At 42.3% G+C, this 21525-nt stretch overlaps 1 protein-coding gene across 3 annotated transcripts in view; it reads left to right on the top strand.

Annotated features, from left to right (window-relative positions):
- ATXN1 (ataxin 1) overlaps positions 1-21525 on the top strand; it is a 196550-nt gene that overhangs the window by 129580 nt on the left and 45445 nt on the right. Inside the window, exons 6-7 of one of the 3 annotated variants that reach the window (XM_027676095.1) lie at positions 14596-14721; positions 20383-20491. The exons of the other annotated variants lie outside the window; for them this stretch is intronic. The gene's annotated coding sequence lies outside the window, so the exon portion shown is untranslated. The remainder of the gene's footprint in view (positions 1-14595; positions 14722-20382; positions 20492-21525) is intronic. 3 annotated transcript variants of the gene reach the window in all.

Raw genomic sequence — 21525 nt, 5'->3', positions numbered from 1 at the left:
AGTTTTGAAATTACAGCAATGGTAACAGCTCACCTGATGTAGCAAATTGCGGCTTCTTCGGGATGCTGTAGGTAGGGCAGGGCCAGGTGTCATCGTGGTCCTGGAGGAAACTAGACCTTTGTGAAGGAGTGTGCTATACCTTGTTGTTATATAAGGCTTATGTAGAACTTGCATAAATATATTTCTGGATTTCCCTGGACATATTTTCCTTCCCCCTCCCTTTCCTACCTAGAGGTTGAACCTGCTTGGAATCTGAGACTTGTTTTTAGAAAATAAAATACTAAGAATAACAATAATTTTTTTTCTTTGTTCTGAGAATTTAGTGCCTCTGGTGGCTCAGTTCAGGACATAGTACAGTGTCTGAAACCATGTGAATTCGGATGTGGCAGTACCAGCCTTTCCTCCTCACAGGTACAGACTAACTACATGTTGTGTATATACCCTAGGCCGGGTTTGTTCCATTTTTTTAAATCCAAAGCATAGACGTGATCCTGCATGCTCACAAGGAAAGCGCATACATGCATACACTTACTTGGCATGTCCCGATTAGAAACAGGGAAGCCCCAGAGCAGTGAACCTTTTCATTGACTCCAACAGTACTCCTTTCCAGAGCCAGGAGCTTCTTTGGTCGGCTCCAAGGAGAACATCTCTGGGTCTTGCAGCATGACGTTCAGGGTCCCTGATGCATAATAGCATTTTAAGTACAGGCAGACATGCATTGTCATGTTGCCTTTTGAGTCAGTGCCCTGTTGTAGGGTGGAATATTGCCGCTGTGTTTCAATATTATTCTTAACAGGGTAGTCAGTTGCTTCGTGCTCAGATACTCAAATGCACATGCGAAAGATTTGCAGAGGCAGGTGGTAGCCTGTATTTTTCTTCCGTTTGCAGTTTTTGAATAAAAAAAATCTTTTCAAGTTCTACACTGTCAAGAATGTGGGTGTCTGGCTGAATGAAAGAAAAATAAACTAAACTTGCATAATAAATACACTAGTAAATTTGCAATTTCCCTAAACTTTTAGCGTAAATATAACCACTTTGGGGGGTTGGTTTACTTGGTTGCTTATCCAAGGAAGAAGAGCAGCTTTTGAAGATTGTTTCCCAGAATGTCTTTCCTTACTATAATTATGTTAATTACTAGCACTGTACATACTCCAGTCACAGCATAAAGTGCTACTTTCTGACAAAGTCAACTCTGCTTTCTTTTACATTACATCATATGTCAAGTATGGAACAAGACTCCAAAGGTCTTGAGAATGTCTGTGCGTGAGGTTTTTAAGAATTTATTATTTATTTAATAATGCTATTGGTTTTGCTTTTTCAGCATTTTACAAGTTGACTGCCTAGAGGTAGGCACCTGGGTTTATATTTAGGGACTGAAGTAAGTGGGATGGCTTTCAAAGGTCCTGCGTACCTGCAGCTCTCAGAATAAATTAAAGACAGATGTTCTTTTTGGCAAGTTTGACAGAAACAAGTAGGAGATGCTGGGTGCCCAGCACCTTTGAAACACTAGCAGCTTATTCAGATGCCTAAAGATGGAGTTAGGCATTTATATTTAGGCACCCAAGTTGGAAAGGTTTTGGCCCTGTAATTATAACAATCACTGTCCCCTCTGTCCTGAAGTGCTGTAACAGAGATTCATCCAAGAAGCCGGAGGTTAGCATGTGGGAGTGAGCAGGGACAAAGTATGTGCCTCACTGCGGTAGAAGCAAGCTCGGCTGCCTGCCTTATAGCACATGCAAATGAGGGTCAGATGGCTTGACAGTTGGTTATGAAACTAAATAGAAATTATGCAAAATGAGATTGATTTTGCACATATTTTTAGGTTTTGTCTTTTAGGAGCTTGAATCTTTAATTAAAATACCGAAGAGGAAAGAAGTATAGGCGGCAACTGTTATGTTTCACATATATACTGGATGTAAAGTAATAGCCTGCTATGCTCTTTTTAGGGATCATTTTTATCCCATTGCAACTGAGAATATAAAGCCATCTTACAACTTGCCAGAAGTGACACCTGCTTTCATACTTCCTAATAATTACTTTAGCTTTGACAGAAAGTACTTGGCAGGGTACATACAAATTATGACTTGCTGCAGGGTACAAATAATGTCATAATGACTTTAAAGAGTTTCTCTTTATGCTCAGGATATTGGCATGTACACGTTTTGTTGGTATGAAGTGAGTGAGTAGAGCAGAGTTTTGGGTGTTGTCTTTAACTTCTAAACAAAAATGTGTATTGAATAGTGTAAGCCTACCAATAGACTAGAAAAGTGAAATAGGTTTTCAGTGCCTATTTGAGCATTTTTTTTTCTTTTTCTTTTTCAACTCTCTGTTGTGAGAATGGCCTAGACATTTGCAGGAAATAAAATTACTTCTAATGCTAAATAGTCACAGTTGTCTTGCTAGAGGAAAGAACTTGCCTGTGGGTTAAGTGGCATCAATGTGAAAAGACTTCCCTCTTCCCTGCCTTGCAGTAGATGAATGTTCGTTTTTAAAGTGCATTTGGATATTGTATGCACTCTTACCCAGTTTATTTGAATTCTTACTGCAATTAAGTAGAAATTGAAGTCATGTGAAGTCACATCTGTCTGAAAAATTGAAGTCTTTATTGTATATCTGATCCCCAACTGTAGATAGGTAGTTAATCTTCTGCAATGGTTAGTAGTTACTGAATAGCCTTTAAAGTATTTGGGGTTAAATGCATTAAAGTGTATATTCTATATAAAAGCCCATTTTGGGAGAAGGTAACAGATGCACAGAGGTCAGTGGTATAGTTGCCCAAAATCAGTTCCGGATCTCTGATGGAGCAAAGATGCACTTCTGCATCAGGATCGCAGGAGTTTTACCCTGGGCCCCAAAGGAAATTCTGCCTTCTCTGCATTGTTTTGCTCTTCATAAGCAAGATGAAGTTCTAAAATCATAAGGAATGGTTAATTGGATTTCACTGTTCATATCTGTGACCTGTCTCCCTGAATGGTTCCTATAGCAAAAAGGGAGGCAAAGGAGAGAGCAAGGCATGGGTACAGGTTACTTTTCAGCAGCTCACTGAACTGTTCCTTGAAGGCAAGACAAACAATTTCTGAAAACCAGAACATGACATTTTAATGTGAGCTTCCTTAAAGAACTGGAAGAGGAAGGCATCGATAAATACACTGCTTTTGCAAAGCAGAATGAGCAATTGTAGAAAGCAGTTGGGAGTCAGGCAGTTTCTTATCTGAAAAAAAAAATTACAGTGTGTTACTTTTCCACCTCTGTTAGGCCTTTTGCATCCTGCCTGAAAAAAGTTAAACTCTTTCCATAAAAAGAATGAATTTGGAAAATGTCTGCTGTGTTTCTGTGTGTGTGCGTATTAGTCCGTGTCTTTTATCAGACAGCGCTTTAAGAGATACAAAGTTCATATGTATGTGGGTCTTTCATTACCAGAAAGACTTTGGCAAATTGCAGGGAATTCAGACAGCTGCAACAAAAGTGATTAATGGAGTAGACAGGAGAAGAAAGATTAAGAATTAAATACATAGAGTTTGTCTGAAGGAGAGACAGAGGGTGAAGGAACAGGGTGATGTTAGAACTACTAGTGCTGCATCTGAGGGGTTATAAATAGCCAAATTTGAGGAATTGTTTTGGGTGGTCCAAGCAGTATGACTGGGAGTAACAGGATAAATTTTAGTGCAGAAAATGTAGGCTGAAATCCAGAAACACTTCCAGCTAGTAAGATCTATTAGACTGTGGAATAGTCCCCAGTGGGAAGGGGTGGAAGCCACATCACTCTTGTCATTTGATGTACACCGAACAAAGGCAGAGCTCTCTAATATGGCACAGGAGAGGTTCTGTGTTGGGCAGGGGTCTGAGGATCACCTTTGAGACATGTCTCCTTCCTCCCTGTGCTATCTGGGGGCAGTGCCAACAGTGACCATGTCTGGAAATCACAGGGGGATTTCTAAGAACACTGTATTTTAGCATATATTTGAATAGGGATTTCCATGCAGAAACACAAAAATCCCTCTCTGTTCAGCTTTCTGCCCTGCAGCTGTCTCTGCTTGTTGTACTAAACCCCAAAAAACTAATGAAAGAGAGCAGAAGTTGCTTTACTGTAAAACTACCTAGTGATAAACTTTTTTAAACTTCACTTGGAATAGGCTCATCAGGCTGTTCTCCAAGGCTGAGGAAGAGCTGTTGGCAAGCTGCATAGAGCCATTACAAGTGAGAATGACTGAGCAGAACAGGCCTGTTTTACTCATTCACTTTTCTGCTGTATCCAAGCAAGTCATAAGTTCTTAAATTCCATTTTTCATGTAGGGGCTTGGTCTCCATAGTTATGTCTCTTGTTTTTTTGGTCACGAAGTTAATTTTCCAGTGCGTGGCCAGAAAGCCACAATGTGTATGATGAAAACTAGGTGTTGTTTGGTTTTTTTTTAATAAGCCTACAGTGTTTTTTCTGTCACTTATGCTTGCAGCACCATATCCTCCACAGTTTTTGCTTGCTCCTCCCCAGACTGCTGTGATAGTGGGACTTTGTATTGCTGATTCTTTACTCTCTTTGCCACTCCATGGATAATCTAAGGAGAAAAACCTTTCACTTCCTTCAGATCAAGTCCCTGCTATGAAATTTTACAGAGAGAAAAGTCTGTTGCTGAAATGGCTGTTCATCTGAAGCTTGCACAGGTTGCATCTTCAGATGGTCTGTGTTGAGCAGGTAGGGGAACGGATGCACACTCCTGCATGGTGTTCCCGATGCAGAACTCTGTTGCGGCATGTGGACCAGGCTCTCAGCATCCTGCATCTGTAGCTGCCTGGTGCTTCAGTACTGTATGTTCTCTTTCTGAGAGTCCCTGAGAGAAGAAGAGGAATTGTGTGGCTTCATACAGACTTATATGTTACAGCTGGCTTTTGTACTTTTCTGAGTCTCAGAAAAGCAAGGTTAATGATTTCCCGCTGCCACCTAAGTTCCAGAACACGGATGGGGTTTGAGAGAGAAATATATATCAAGGTGTTGTCAAAATATTTATTTCCTTAGCAGGAAGCATTGATCCTGCAAACCCTATTCCATTACAATGGCTTTATTTCTCCTATATTAAGTGACTGATACAGACTATATTTAATCAATTTTGTGATGGATGTTGGCGAACCACCATAACAGTTGGTCACTGTGCACATCATCTGCTGCTGCTGGCTGATTGGCTGCTTTCAACAACCCAAAAATAGGGTTTAGCTTGCAAATCAAGGTTTTAAAGGTTTATTTTGTCACTTAGTAATACACTGGGCTTTGATTGCCCGACTTACTCATTTTTTTGTCAGCGTTTATCAACACTGAGTAATGCCTACAAATAATGAACCATGCTTCTGCTTGTTAATGTGCTTTTGTTGTTTTCATTGTTTGTAAGCCTGTTTCAAAGGAGCAGTCGGGGTCATCTCCCAGACAGCATTGTATCTTCCTAAATGTGTGCTTGTAGAAAACAAAGATGGTTCAAAAATGGTTGTGAACCTTTTGAATTAAAGCCCATCTTCCAGATCTGTGAGGAAAGTAGTGATTTTTTTGGCCATGTTTGTGAAGTGTTATTTGCTTCTTGTTTATTTTTTTAATTTCATAGTATGGTCAAGAAGCAGCTGAATCACAGCAGTAGTAAGACAGAAGCTATGTTTTTGGTAAGTCCTGTAGAATTCAACAAAAACTGTGATCCTCCTTATATAATCTTGAGTTTTTCTGTAAGCAGACCTGCTATACTCAGATTCTGAGATATTTTTTAAGTGGACCTGTCTATCATTACAGTTAGATCTCAAAAGAATTCTGGTGGTTTTGACTGGAATAGAGTCAATTTTCTTCACAGTAGCTCATATGGAGTTATGTTTCAGATTTGTCCTGAAAACAGGGTTGATAACACAGGGATGTTTTCATTACTGCTGAGAAGGGCTTACACAGCATCAAGGCCTTTTCTCTCCTCACACCATCCCACTGGTGAGTTGGCTAGGGTTGCCCAAGTAGCTGGGAGGTGACACAGCCAGGAGAGCTGTCCCCAGCTTACTCAAGGGATATTCCAGATGATGTGGTGTCATAGTCAGCAATAAAGCTAGGGGAAGAAGAAGGAAGGGGAGGACATTAAGAGTGTGGTGGCTTTTGTCTTCCCAAGTCAGTGTGTGATGAAGCCCCGCTTTCCTGACTGAACACCTGCATGCTGATGGTGGTGAATGAGTTCCTTTTTTTGCTGTCCTTGTGTGTGTGGCTTTTGTTTTAGCTATTAAACTGTCTTTATCTCAATCCACAAGTTTTCTCACTTTTATCCTTCCAATTTTCTTTCCTATCCACGGAGGGGGGGGAAGTGAGTGAGCGGCTGCGTGGTGCTTAGTTGCCAGCTGGGGTTAAACCATGACAGAATAGTCTATGAAATGCCTGTCTTCTCCATCCTTGGTGAACTAATTTTAACCTAATGACTTAATTGCATTGCTGCCTTCCTCAGCAGCCATTTCTGTGGCCCATGCCTAACTTTCTCTTTGGAAGCCAGCCTGTTTGTTTCTTAAAAAGTGATTTTTTTAGGGTATGGCAATATTTTATTTGCTCAGTGAAACTAATTCCTCAGGTGGAGAAATTAGTTAACTGGAAAGAGTGGTTTTGGAAGGTTGTAAGGTAGTAGCTGCCTGCTAGTGCTGCTCTTCTCACTCCTTTAGTGCCACTTTCTTCTTTCTAAGGAATTAGATCAGGATTTTGGCATTCAGCATTGCTGACAGCAGAACTAGAAGGCCAAATCCTGATTTTTCCCATTTCAGGGCTAAACAGAGAGTCTTGTCCTCCTCCAGAGAGGGAGTGAGAAGTGAGATGCTCACTCTCACCAGCTGTCTTGGCTGTGTGGGCACAGTTCAGCCAGGGATCTTCTGCTGGTGTGACTACTTGGACTGGCAGCTGGGAAGGCTCCACTTGGCCCTGGCCAGGACCAGAAGACTTTGTATTTCCAGGCTCCCTATGGCTCTCTGCTGAAACCTTCCTGTACATGCACATTGTCTGGGACTGCCTCTGTCTATTGTCTGTGGAGGTATGGGACTGTATAGAAGTAGAGAGCAACTCCTTCACCAGTATAACTCGTCTTGCTTAGTTTAGGGATTTGAGTCCTGGTCCTTCCAAGGGATTTGTGTGGACAGGTTTGGTCTTGCACCTGCCCAGCAGTACATCAGTTTGGTGAACGGGGACTTTTCAAAAACTAAGGCAGACTGAAAGAGGATGCAATTTCTTACGGAACAGTGAAGAGGAGAGAGAGTTTACCTTTAAATTTTGATAGAGGAATGGAGTTGTGCTTGGCTCCTCTCCCTGAAATACCTTGGTCTCCAGAGCTGTCAGTGTGACATAGCTCTCAGCGGAAAGTTACTTGAAATGGAGAGGAATAAAGGAGCGAGAAAGATGCTTGGAGAAAAATTGCTTATGTTTTGCTAACAAACCATAATATGCAAAGTATTGTTTTAGAGATCAGGGTAAGCACACAAAAATTAAGAAGCACCAGAAAAATTGCAGCAGGTCAGCAGAATATTCAGAGATTCCCTTGCAGATCTGAGAGGCAGAGGAAGTGAGCAACAGAGAACTCCGAGCTCAGCCTGACATTTTGCAAACTGTGTATCGGTGGGTCTGGGTTGTAACTGTAAAGGTAAATGAGACACCGATACGGATGAGGTGGCACTAAGTGTAGAGCGAATCAGCTTCTCACGGCAGCAGCTCCCTTTAGGGCTCATCAGGTGTGCCAAGTGTGAGACAAGCATCTTGGATGAGATATAAATGATTCAGCAGTAACTGTATTTCAAGAGTAAAGAGCAGGCACCAAAAGGTTATAGGAGAATCAGGCAGAAATGTAAGAAGCTGAGGGATGATCATGAGGGATAGAATTATGCAGCAGGGGGGAGAACCCACTCACCAGTCTTGAGATGAATAAAAACACGTGTTTCTGTGTATCACAAACAATCTTTGCCTTTTACACACACACACATCAACACATCTGTAATTACCAGCAGACACCTCAAAGAAGACGGTGTTACTCTTACTTTCCCATCACATTTAGATATTCCTATTTGTGAGAAGAGCTGGGGAGTTCTTCTGCATTTCCTGGCACAACTGTGTACTGAAGACTGCTTTAGCCAGTCTCCCTGTCCTTTAACCTTCCAGACTGGGATTTCTGTGCACACCTGGGGACAGACTTCTTTCCCTGTCTGAAAGACTTTTCTAATAGAAAAATTTGCATGTGTTCTTATGTAAGGGTTGTATGTGTGCGGGAAGAATTGTCAAATCTGAAAATTACACTTCCTTTTCATCTTTTCTATTGAGTTTCAGAATTAATTTCTAAAGCTTCAGTGGACATTGGAAAGTTGTTAAAATAAAAAGTTTAAAAATTGTAGATTTCAGATGTGGTTTTCCTTGTTTTTTTCTTTTTGCATTAAAACAGTTGAAAAAACAACTGCATCATATTTTTCTGTAGGAAAGAAAATAATTCAGTTCCTGTATTTACTTCCAGGAAAGAAACAAATGCTTTTGAACATGGCACATGCAGTTCCTTTTTTCATAGTGAGAGGGGGCTTTTTCAAGCATTTAAAAAGCTGGAGGTGAAATGATTAATGTAGGCACTATCTTGTAGCTGTGGCATCAGCAGATTTCCACTCCCCTTTTAGTATCACTAGGAGCTTGTTTGATGCAATATGAAGAGAAAAGTAGAATTGTGCTAGTGATTTTCATAAGAAAGTAGATGATCTTTGTAGTTCATCTCAGCTCAGTCCTGCCTGAGTTCACCAGCAGCAGAAATCAGCAGAGTTTGATGTCTGTTCCTGGGTGTCTGATCCTGGCTTTATTTCCAGATGGTTTATGCTGGTCTGAATATTACTGGAGTTGCTTCTCAATATGGAAGGGGAAAGACAAGGAGCATGCCCACCTTCATATGTGCTGTCAAAGTGAGGAGAAGTGTCAGGCTTTTGGTATATTGTGATAGACTAAGCCGGATCAGCATCTCTGGTTTCCCACCCGTGACAGCACAGCAAAAGAGTAATAAAGAATCTGTCCCAATCTATTCTCTCATAGGAGCACAGTCCACAGCCTCCAGATAGAAAAAGAAAAAATAATTACCTGGTTGAACAGAGCAGTGCCAGCGTGACCTATCCACATGGTTGGGAAAAGTGCCTCAGGACTGAGAGGAGGGAACATGACTGGAGTTTAAAATCTTTTATCTTTGACTCAAATGTAAACTGAGTAATCCTCATGGTTTGGCCACCTGTGCATGTGTGTTGGAGCAAGGAGGGTGGAAACTTCTGTGTTTAATGGAGCTGCTTGGGAGACATCTATTTGCTTGCTGCACAACAGAAGGTTGGTGCCTGGTGCTGTGTGTGCAGCCTGCATGGTGGTATCAAGCTGGCACCACTGCCCTGTGCACCCCTTTGTTGCATGGCCTTTTGTGGTAGACTGGGAAAGGGAGCAGGGAGAAGATATGTGCAAATCCACATCTGTTTCAAAACAAAACCCACTATTTGATTGCATTTCCTGACAGGTTGTATTCTGGGCGGTTTCATATATTGCATGATGTGGAGGTAGTGTTCCCTTCAGGCGTGTTGGACTGAGTTGCACTCTTCCCCTTTGTGCAGTGTTGCTGGTTTGTTAGCTGCAGATTAGAGACAAAAGCTTTTACAATTAGTTTTTTAATGGGAGAGAAGAGGAGTGACATTGTGACCCACTAACAAATGTGGCTGAGATCGTCTGGATTTCAGCCCACATTGGGGAGAGTGAGGTCCTGTTTCCTGGGGATTAGTCCAGAAAACCACCCCTTGTTATCAGTTCTCACCATTTCACAAGCCCAAGTGAGAATATTCTGGTGTTTCCAGGTATTCAAGAGGCATATGCCTTCCAGTTGTCCAACTAAAAAAATTCCAGATAGTGCGGGGATCATTTCAGAGTCTGCTGAAGCTGAGATTTCCTAAGCGCAGTATTTACAAGCCCTCCTGCTAGGGAAGTGGAGGAAGGAGCTTCTTTCCAAGAAAAATGTAGGCTGGGTAATCTGACATCACTCAGAGTCACATCACCCTACACCCACCAGAATTCAAAGATAGAATGGAAATGGCATAATCTGTTCTCACGGTAACACTAATAGTACTGCTCCCGCAGTTCATTGTGCGTTGTCCCCATCCGCCATAGCCACAATTAACATTTCTTGCAGTGACTTTGAAAAGTGTTGCCATAACAAGGTTGCTGATCAGCAACTACAAAAATCTTAACAAGGTACCTAATGGAGCTTTTTGTTTCCATTGTTTCTGCTTAATATATTCTGAAAAAGTCAGGAGGTTTTAACCTTGCCTTCAGCTGCAGTACCCTGGCATGTTTAATAGAATACCACTTCATTTGTACTGAAGCTAGTGTTCTTTAAAAGGGTTTGGAGACCCCTCTAATGTAGTCAGTCAAATTGGTGCCTGGAGCCAAAGAAAACGTATATCCGAACACATGTTTTCGGTCTTGAGCTAAAAAAAATGCACTTCATGTTGAATAGTCTCCTCCAAGTGCCGCAGTTAATAAGCCATGTTGTGTTTTTACTGGAAAAGTATGCTTCTAGCCAAGCATTCTTTGCATTTTTCCCAGGATTTAGTCATAAAATCACTTTAGACATATTGCAAGTATGAAATGTGTGCGCATCAGATAAAGGGCAGCAATTCTTGTTTTGCTGTAAAGCTCCATGGAAACATTTTTGTCACCATCAAATGCATTATCCCAAGAAGTCTGGCCCCTTTCTTTACTGTTAACATTTAGCTGTATAAGAATGCTGAACGACAGAGACCATGCTAACAAACTGCTTGGTGATCGAACGGACAGCACCATCTCTATGAGTTCAATGCCATCAGAATCCAACTGCTTTTACAGAGTCTTAGACAGAGGCATCCACTGCTAATAGCTGGCCAGCGTGCAGATCTGCATCTTCAATCCTGACTGCCTAATTCTGCATGCATAAAAAAGCAAGAAACCTGAAAACTTTCTGCACTATTTTAAGCATTATTATTTCAAGAAATGGTTTACGCAAGCGAGAAAAGCCTCTAGCACAGTCAGCAGCCTCAGCCCTTCGAGGCTGTTGCATCTCACAACACACTCTCGCAGCCCCCTCTGGCTGATGCTCGCAGCATCGTTGCTCTGCTCTGGAGCCAGTCCCCAAGTCCTGCTGATGGCTGGAGGAAAACCTTCCCGGGGGCGAGTGGGGCAGAGGGGAGTGAGATTCCTGGAGGGAACCTCTGCGAAGGTCAGCAGCAGCAATGTTTTAAAAGAACAAGTGTATACGCGGTTTTATGTATTGGAATAGAGTGATCTAGCTATCAAACATATGTTCACACATACAGAGTATACAGAGTAATGTGTATATACCACCTCAACGAGCCAATCTGTGTTCTGAAGAGAAGAGATATTTAAAGCAACTCTGCAAACTTTATAGCTCTGGGAGAGACTAGCTGGGCTTGTCTCTGCAGGAACTTGCAGTAAAGCTGGTCCGATCTGCATTTCTTTGTGTATGCAATTTGAGTATCTCTTCATGGGTAGCTATATATATGCTAAGAAACAGGCACGTGGATTAGGAGTACAGATGAAGGGGAAAAGTCCAAGGGACAAAAGAGGGTTACCCAGCCCAAAATCTGACTTGAACCCCATGAAGGTGTCATGGAGCAATGAAATGTGGAAGGAGGTCATCTAAAAGCCATCATACAGGCTAAGAGAGCACTGGGGGCACTGAATCGTCACCATCTCATAACTTCCTTGGGACCAGCATCTTTTTCTTCACTTCCTGTGGCAGGCACCTACCTACTCAATTTGAAGAGCAAGCAGGAGCCAGGAGAAAGGCAGGACTAACTATGCTTGGCCTTTGCACAGAGACGTAGAGTGGAAGTAACAGAGTGACATGTACTCGTTTGGAGTTAGAAAGCCCTGCTGTGCACCAGTTGTGGTGTACGGTGCTCACCACCTGCCCACGGTGAGTCAAACTTTTTGACAGATGATTAAAACTTTAGTGCTGTGTTATTCGTTCTTAATCATCTTGGGAAAAGATTAGCTGATAGGTTTGGGGCCTTTTGCAACTAGCACATTTGTGGGTGAAATTTTTACTACAGTGTAATATATCAAGGTAAATTTTACAGACATCTGTGGATCCAGGTTAGATATCACCTTGTGCAGAGGTCTGTGATGGGAAAGTCCACAAGATGTTTTTGAGTGTGCAGTATTCGCATATACAGTGTACAACAGAAATGTTGATCCTAACCCATTCCTTCTGCCACGGGAGCACCCCGTGAAGGAGCTGTCTCTGTGGTTTTCAGTTGGCCAACAAGACTGCTCCCCTCTACTCCTGTCTTCCTGGGAAAAAGCTGTATCCCAAGCCTAGATCCCCTGAAGGGGAAGAGATGGGACATAGGATCATCAGAGAGGAAGCTGGTTCACTGCAATCATCTCTGCTCCCTGGCATCCTAGCCATGATGTGTCTGTTGCAGCCTTCTGAAGGAGGGCAGCTCTCCAGGGAACATCTCTTTCTGCTGGCCAGCCTCCACCAACTGGAGCGAAATACTAGCAGAAGTCAGAATAAGATCTTGAAGGCAACTGTCACAACAATAGTGAGAGTAGTTGGATTTTCCTTCACGGGGTGATGCATTGGAGATTCAGTTGCAGGTTTGTATGTGGTTCACCAGAGATATCACACTGCATGCATTCTGGATCAGACAGGGCTGAGTTTTCTCCATTATAAACAAACCTCTGAATCTCCTTACTAGTTGAGTATCTGAAATATTTGAGCACTTTGCCTTTTTTTTTGACAACTTGGCATTTTTTGCTTGCATGCACTGTAGCAGCTTTCATAGAGCAGGAACTTTATTTCACCACTATCTTTCTAAATACCCTTTTCTTTTTTTTACTGTACCTAATCAATCTTGCTGTGTTACTAAGAGCAACATCCCTGTCGGCCAGTCAAAGAGCTGGAAGTCTTACATGGCCTGGTGTGTAGCCGGGCACAAAGCTCCCTTTCATGGCTTCGGCTGGCTGCATTACCAGCCGTACCGAGATCACAGTCCCGATAAAATGGTGTTGAAAGCACTGAGAGTTTCAGGCTTTGTGCTCTCTGCTGAAGGGATAATTTTAGAATGTTCTTCCCCTTGATAATAGTAATTCTACAGCAATGTAACTGTTGAATTTTAGAGTTAGATCAGTGTAAATGAAGGCAGAATCAGATCATTTTTTCTGAGGCAAAGAAAACTGCAGATATAAATGTATTAAAAAATCCAAATGTGCATACACACACAAAAATCTACATCTTCTTAAGGCAAGACTGTAAATAATTAATATAATAACCCTCTTACAAATTCAATCTAGGTATATTAAGTTAGTCAAGACATTTCAGATTAGTCCTCTTCTTTTTTATCTTGTTTTGCTTTCTGTAGCTACATGAATGCAGGTAACTTCCACCTGCATGAACAACAAGAAAGCATTTTTCCTTCTGGTTTGAGGGCTGCATTTTCAAAAGGATCTTATACCTCTCTTCCAGGTTTCCAAGCATGTTTTTCTATGGGGTTTTTTGTTCATATTTTTCAGTGTTTCCAAAAAAAAATGCGACACCTTATATACACATTCTTAGGGGCAATTTTTGTAGCTCTTTGCAAATAAAGCATTTTAAGGCTTCTTGCAAGGTGATTGTACTAAACAAATGTAGTAAATAATCTTGAAATTGCAATGTGCCTCATTTACACTTGAATGGAATTACTTAGATGTGGGATGTCGCTGGTACAAGTGGCTCCAAGTATGCTGTTCAGTTTTGTGTTCACTAATACAGGCAGCTTTATCTCTTGCTTGTATAAAAAGCATGACACTTTCAAAAGGATTCAAATCTCACTTGGCTCTGCTCTTCTATGGACGATTGAAGTTAGGGACCTAAATAAAGCTGGTCCAATACTCAAAGGTGCTGAACAACTGCATCTTCTGTTTAAGTAACAAGTAGATGCAGCTGCTTGGCACAGATAAAAATCAAGTTTTTTTCAGGTTCCTAAAAAAGGATTTAGAAGCCTAATTAAAGTATACGAGGTTCAAAAATGCTGGTCCACACAAAGACCGTGTTTGGCAATGAACTGAGTGGGGACACAGATGTGCTCTAATGTTTGTGCAGAGCTACCTGCAGGCCCTTTATGGAGTAGTGCAGGACAGAAAAGGCCTTCTTCAAACTGCTGAATTCACAAAGTTATGGAAATTCATCAGGGAATTTGAGGACCTGCAGTAGCCAAAATCATTTTGCCTCTTGCAAACAGAGATCATGAGTTAGAATCCGCAAGTTTGGTCATGGAAGACTAAAAAAGTGAGTTTTGCTTCTCCAGAATGTACTGACTGCCTCTTACAAACACCCTTTTGCATTCTGGCTTGCTTGTGGGTACTGTGGGTCATCTTATCAGAGGTGTACAGAAAGAACATAGCTAGTTCCAGCTGTGGTCCAGGTGAAGAAACCAGGTTAAAATTTGGCCTTCTGTACCAAACGGCCATCCTACCTGGATACAGGATCTAAAAAATCCTTGCCACAGTTTCTCTATTTGTAAAGGCTTAGCAATTTTGCAATAGCTGACTTTTTTTCTTTTCCTTCTTTTTTTTTTCAGTAGATGAAGGTACAGTGATACAGTACCCTAAAATTTCCCTCGCATGGGCAATTCAATGAGTGTCTCAGAAGGCACTATATGTATTTGCATATGAGCTGTGGAAGTAACACGTTTGCCAGAAACAAGGTGAGCCAGCTGTTGTTCTGTCTTCATGATCTAGAAATGTGTTGTTAGATCTGGTAGTGCAATGGCAAAACCTTCTGCTGTGTTGGTGATGTCCACCTAGTTCCCTGCTACTGCCAGAGGCTTGCCCCAGGCTGGGGACTGTTCCATATGCATTAAGGCAAGATCGCTGAGTCCTCCAAAAAGTAAGTTTACATTTATGTTTAAAGGGAATAGAACAGTGATTCCTGTATGCAGCTTGTCAGCCAGCCCTCTGAACTTGTGTTAGATTTATTGCACTTATCTAATCTCTGAGCAAACCCTATGCACCAGTGACAGCAGCATTTAGATGTCATTTGCACAGCAGTGAAGTCTGAGACAACATGACATTTAAATTAGCGTTCTGCTCATTGATAGGTAAGGACAGATGCTGTAGAATGTAGTAAACCCTTCCTGCATCTGCTGCATTGTAGGATTCTGTGTGTAGTGTTGTGATATGGCTAAGGGACCTGCTAAGTCATACCGGATAAATTTGGTTAATAAGCAGTGGCTTAGCCCACCATTCCTTTGGGTGTGTGTCATGTTAGACAGTATTTCCAGAGGCAGGTCAGCAGGCAAACATCCAGTGGGTGCAGAGATGGACGTTGGGGATGAGTGTATGACACTGATTGATTTCAGGGGAAAGGTCCTCTGGGGATTGTACAACTCATCATATGCTAAAGAGATTACTGCTATCACCTGTGTGTTTCTGAATAATGGAAGAGAAGTCCTCTTGGCCACGCAGCTGAACAGGTTCTTGAGCACCTACTGCCAATGTGTTGACATGGGTAAGTTATTCTGGTGGGACTGACATTGACTTATGACCTTGTATTATGGCAGAAGTCTTTTTGCCTCAGTGTTACCAGAGATACTGCTTATCTCCCTGTTTTTGCCCTTATTATGTCCTTTTTTGAAATTTGTGCCTGCTCACACAGCTGGGTTTAGACAGGGTATAATGTCCTCAGATCATAGTTAGATTACGAGGAAAAAATAAACACAAAGTTGCATACACAGCTTCATTTTAATTTTAGGAGAAGAGTTTGGAAGATCTGAGAGTAAAATTTAGCACAGAATTTTTAGATTAAAAAAAAATATATATTCCTCACTTGACTTGCCTTTGAGCATTTTGTTAAAAGTACTAAAAGAACTCTTTTAATGAAGCATAGAAATTGATTGTTTCTTGCCAGGAGGGATTGTCTTCAATCTTCAGATACTAAAGACTTCGTGAGAACCACAAGAAGAATATCTTCTTGAATCATTTACATTTTTCCCCTTTTGCAGGCTTATGTAACCATGCAGAAAATCTAATAATAAGTGTGCTATTAGTATCCAGTGTGGCACCTTCTGCAAAGTGAGGTGTCATGTTATTACAAATAATGGTGCTGAAATGTTGTAGATGTGGAGAACTTCCGTATGTGGCTTATTTGAGTAATCTTTATCAAAAAAGATCTTGCCCTAATTGAATCCATCTTTGCCTCTGTTTTACTATTCTGTTTTATTGTTCGAGGGAGGAAGAGCCGGGCTGCTTGCTTTTGTTTCTGTGAAGTCTGGCATGCTATTAGTGGTGTTGGAAGGAATAGGCTAGTAGCAGTACTGAGAAACCAGGTGTCTTGTGGTCTTTTATTTTTACATACGTGCCCACCCCTTCTTTGTTCACCCACCCACAGTCTCAAGGTTTAAATCTGACCTACAAGCATCCCTTTTTGTTCTGATCTCAAGTGCCTTCAGCAGGGATTGTCAGCCTTGTGATGAACACTGTCACAGGCAAGGCTACCAGGCTGATCTGTGTGTATAACCTTAATGCCAATGAGTTCAAACTCAACTTGGCTTCACAGTTCTGATGGGACTGCAGGCTTAGCTTTAATATGGGCAGACTACTGAGCAGCAGCAAGCAACCTGCAGGGTCTTTTCTTCTATTAAGACTGTCTTTTTTTTTTTTTCTTTTTTCTTTCTTTTTTTTTTCCTGTTCCTGTCACCCTCATATTCTGCCAACAGCAATACCCACACCTAGAGCATCACTCCCCTTTGCAGTGACTACAGTGTGATCAATCCATAGGCAGTTCCCTACATCCTGGCATCTCTTCTGCTGATTTTGTGCAAGTTGTGCACTCAGTTGTTTCTCCAGGTGAATATTTGGAGCATAAGTCCTTTCCTTTGTGGTTACTACTGTGTGCCTTGAAGACACCATTAAAAAACTATAGTAACGAAAAATGTGATGCTACTTTTGTGTAAATCACCTCTCTAACCTGACCCCTGAAAGAAGGGAGAGCATGATAATGCCATTGATGGCATCTCCCTCCTCCTGGAGTACTGATGTGCTTTTCTTACCAAAATGATTGAAATGCTGTTCCCCTGGTTGAGTTTTGCCAGTGAAAGAGCCCTGCTGTGGTCATACCACAGCCTGTCTCACTCAGTGACAAGCATTTATTCTTAAGAAGCTGACAGTCCCAAGTTTAACAATGAGTTTAAATCTGAGTGTGGCCCAAGGAACAAAGAATGTAACCATAACCTTGCCAGTCGCACCCCCCAGCAGTTAGGAGTAACCTACACTTTGGACTTGAAGGCTTTTCAAGGTGGTGATTGATAAAGAATGGTTTGGGATAAGAGGTAACCCAACTGTTGCCATCAATTGCTTTCATAAGCAATAAGTCACTGAAAAAAAGAGTAACGCCCCCACCCCAAAGCACACAAGAAAGAGCCCAGTTGTTTGCTGTAATCTAGCATGAAACAGCTAAGGAAAACAGTGCATTTTCCAAAAGCGTTCAGTACCCTGCATAGGAGTTCCAACTTGGGATATTGAATGTGTCTGTTATTGTAACAACTGATACCGTTCAGTAATATGTAAAAGATTGTACACAGTGTAACTCTCTGGGGTTGTTTTACTGTTGTTTCCTCCTGTGTGTTTTCCTAGACAATTTAGCACTTTGTGGTAGGGACCTAATCCTGCAAGTTACTGAGCACCATGAAATCTCATTAAAGCCAGTGCATTCAGCTCCTTGACGAATTGTAGCTTTATTTGATGCAGGTTGTGGAGGTGCTTTGGCAATAGAAATAAAGCTATTTTTAAAGGTCGCTGTGTTGTAAGCTTTTATAAAGCTGTACTCGAACAATGGATCGTTCTTAAATCTGTACTTCCCCCTGCTAATCCTAGAGACTTATTTCTTTCCCATTTGGTGTTCTTGCTTTGATTCTTTTTTCCTTTTTCCTTAATAATGTATTTTCTTTCATGACTTCTCCTATTTCCTTAGCTTTACAGCCCTTCTCCTACTTGGGTGGGTCTTTTTATGTCTTTGTTAGCTTGGAATTGTTTTCCAGCAGTGGTAACTATGGAACTCCTGAGGTCTCTGTCACTTGAAATGCTCATTCAGAACCATATTGGATAATTTCCTGGCCCATTTCCCTTCTGTTTTACTTTTAAACAGGCGATAAGTTTGTTTACAGAAGCTAGGGCGGTTGATGCCAACCTGAAGGAGGGCTGTATTCACAGGCCAGTAACACGGTGGGAGGGCTGAGCTGAGTGACCGTGATGCTCTGTGCTTACACTAATGAAGAGGGAAGCTATTACAGTCTTCAGATCTAGAGCTCAGTACAATCTTGAGCCCTTTTTGGGAAAGCTTGGATTTTTCTGCTTTGGAGTCATTTAGCATAAGGTATTTGTACTGTTGTCATATGTTTCCTTTCAATTTGTTTTTATAATAAGGATAGCAGTTTACCTCAAAACTATTATTCAGGAGTCATTTAGAGGCTTTTCCAGGCCCCTTCTTTGAGAAGAAAACCGATTGTGAAACCTAGGCAATAGAAATTGTTCAGCTGAACTGGCAAAGCCATTCTCCAGTGTCCAGTTCTTGTAAAACTGTCTTTTTGGAGGAACCTCTAGGGACAGCAGTGCAACTCTTCCCTGTAGTTGTGAGGTACAGGCCTTTATATTGCAGATGTGTGGCTGTGCATCTGTTTGTGTCATGGAAAGCTCGGTGGTGGAAGTGTATGGTAGCATTTCTTCAGGGGAAGAGCCAGCCCCTTGAATGCTGGAGGGAGAAGATTGCACTCTCTTACATTTCTTCTGTGCTTGGGTTTTTGTCCTTTTTGCTCCCTGATTAGGCTTTATTGGCAAGAGGAGTGTGAGGTCAAGACTGCGCTGTTTATTTTTGCTTCTCAGTGAACTGAAAGATACAGCCTTGCCTTGCTGCAGCCTGCCAGGGACCACACTTAATGGTCAGTGCTTTAATTTAAGCGACACCAGCCGGGAGGTGACCGGCGTAAAGGGTACGGTTGGTCAGCCCTTCCTTCCAGCGGTTTGCTGTACATCCAAGGCTATCGACCCCGTGCTCACAGACGGCACATGTTTGTCTGGTGGCCAGAGGGGAGCTGCTGTGCCAGGAGACCTCAGACTTGGCTGAGCACCCACGCCCGCTGCAGAATCCTCTCATTGTGGGAGATGTGCTGCTCTGTGGTGGTGCGGGGACCATATTTTGTGTTTTCTGAGAATATGAAAGCTTGTCTGTGTGGCTCTGAGGAAGGCTGGTGGCACTGGTTTAAATTCAAGGCTGCTTTTCAGAAGACAAAAGCATAAGGACTTTGGTCATAAATCAGAAACAGAGTCATCTGAAAGAAAAGACTATCAGAAAGCTTTTGTCTTTTAACCTAGTTGTGTTTCTGCATTGAGAAGATGGCGTGAGACTTGCCATGTGATGGTGAGATGAGTGACATTGTGCTCCAGGAGCTCACGATCACCGCTAGGAAGCTGTGGGGAGGAGCAGCAGGCTCCTTCCCTTCATGGGTTTCACAAATGAGAGCTTTTTTGGTACTTGGTGATCATCACATTCCCTCTCCCGTGACAGGGAAGGAGGCTGCTCCCCTTTCAGCCTCTCCCACTCGTAAGCTGTTTATTCACATTAAGTGGTGAGGAGGCTGCATCAGCCATACTTCTCTGGTGTCCTTAGTTAACACAAGGCTCTGACAATTGTATCTCTGATTATTCTCTCACCATCCATACCTTTTAAAAATATTTCTCTTTATTTGCTGCTTTGTCAGCTATGTAATACTGTACTGAGATCCAAAGGTGTGTTTTAAATAAGGGATTTAAGGCTGCGGGGGATTGAGCTGATCATTATGAGTCTGAGAATGGGACCTGTGAAGCATGTTATCTGAGGCCTCTGTGGATAGTTAAATTAAATGAATGCTTTTGTGATAAACTTTTTTTCAAATTAATCAATTGTGTGAAAGCAGGGAGTAAGCTGTAGAAGCTGGATGATGAGGGCTAGAGAAACACAGCTGTTGCCTCTTTCCATTGCAATGCCATTAATGAACAGTTAATGACTGACTATATCTCAGTCCAGTGTTTCTAGATTCTTTCCTTTTTTTTATTGTCCTTGTTGAAAGGTGGCTCAGAAAAGAGGCTAATAGGCAGAAGGCATCAGGAAAACGCAGCAGGGAAGCAATGCTGTGCAGCCATCCCAAGATGTCATGGGACTGCCATCAGCCCATTGCTTGCTTAGTGGAGGTGGTCTGTGAGAGAAAGGAGCTGCAAGAAAGGGGTGGAGAGTGACAAGGCTGCAGTATGAACTGCAGCTCGTGCCAAAAAGTGGTGTAACAGCTGTTGTGCCTGCAAAAGACCGTTTGCTTTGACGTTTCTTTCCTCTTCTGTAGGGGATGGATCGATTGATAAGCGTTGATACAGTGCTCTAGGATATTGTTTGGGCCCATCGGATCTTGCCTTCCCTGCAAATTACACTCTGGATCTTCTTGTGGGAAGCAGGTACAGCTCATGGTTGTGAATCAACCTGCCAATGGATGCCATGCAGAGTCAAATGGTAACTCTGGGGCTTGTAGACCACACTGTTTCCATGGGAGACCCAGCTAAGAAGGCAGGTAGAGAAGCAGGGAGCCCTACCCCCACAACGTCAAGTCCCTGCCTTGTTTGATCTAATAGTTACTTTTCCAAATACATATTAAAAATTGAGTTCTGTTTTATTTTTGCTTGATAATTATCTGTGCTTTAGAAAAGAAAAAATTGGTTTTGTGCCACCAATTTAGGTGAGTAGCAGCTTGAGCTGTGACCTCCTAGGCTCACCTTGGCCTGTACAGCCACAAGAGGGATGGCGTTAGGCAATTGTAGCTCCAAGCAGCAGGGTGGGCACATCCATAGATCTGCCTTCTGCTGGACTTTGGAAGGTAAGTTTTTGATAGGAAACGTGAGAGGGAGGCAAATCTGGAAGAGGTCTGGTGCAGCAGAAGATAGCAGAGGTTTTCCTTGATCTGCTTCACAGACATCAGGTGCAGTCTGCATGAGCCGAAGAGGAAGGGACCTAGCTAGGGGACACAGAAGGTGAGATGGGATATATAGTAGTGCCTTGAGAGTATGAAGGTGGTCTCATCAGCCAAGGGCCAGTTGGCTGCACAGAGAACTAATTTCACTGACTCCTTACATCAGGGCCAATAGTATTTGCATCGTCTCACTGGTGGGAGGTTATGGTCAAGGCTGATTCTTGCCTTGTTTTCCTGAAGTGGTGTGAACTATCCCTTTGCAAAGGGAGGGGGAAGAATGGGCAGGGGTGTGGGAATGCTTTCCTCAGCAGTGCACTTTGCAGAAAAAAATGTTACTCCTGTGTGAGGTCTGGACTCCCCAGTGTCTGCAAAGGATGTCATGGGTGAAAACACTACCTACATCTACCCTCTGTTGCTAATTGCCACGGGTTCATCATTCACAGGCATGACCCCTGTGGGGCAATAAAAAGCTAGTCTTCCATCCCTTTAGCTGTCAGCAGTGTTAGCTTTTTTTTGTTTGTTTTA

This window comes from Neopelma chrysocephalum, unplaced genomic scaffold, assembly GCF_003984885.1.
Source record: "Neopelma chrysocephalum unplaced genomic scaffold, ASM398488v2 Primary Assembly neopelma1_26, whole genome shotgun sequence".
Taxonomy (NCBI): domain Eukaryota; kingdom Metazoa; phylum Chordata; class Aves; order Passeriformes; family Pipridae; genus Neopelma; species Neopelma chrysocephalum.
The sequence above is the reverse complement of the archived record's forward strand: the minus strand, read 5'-3'. Positions and strand labels throughout refer to the sequence as shown.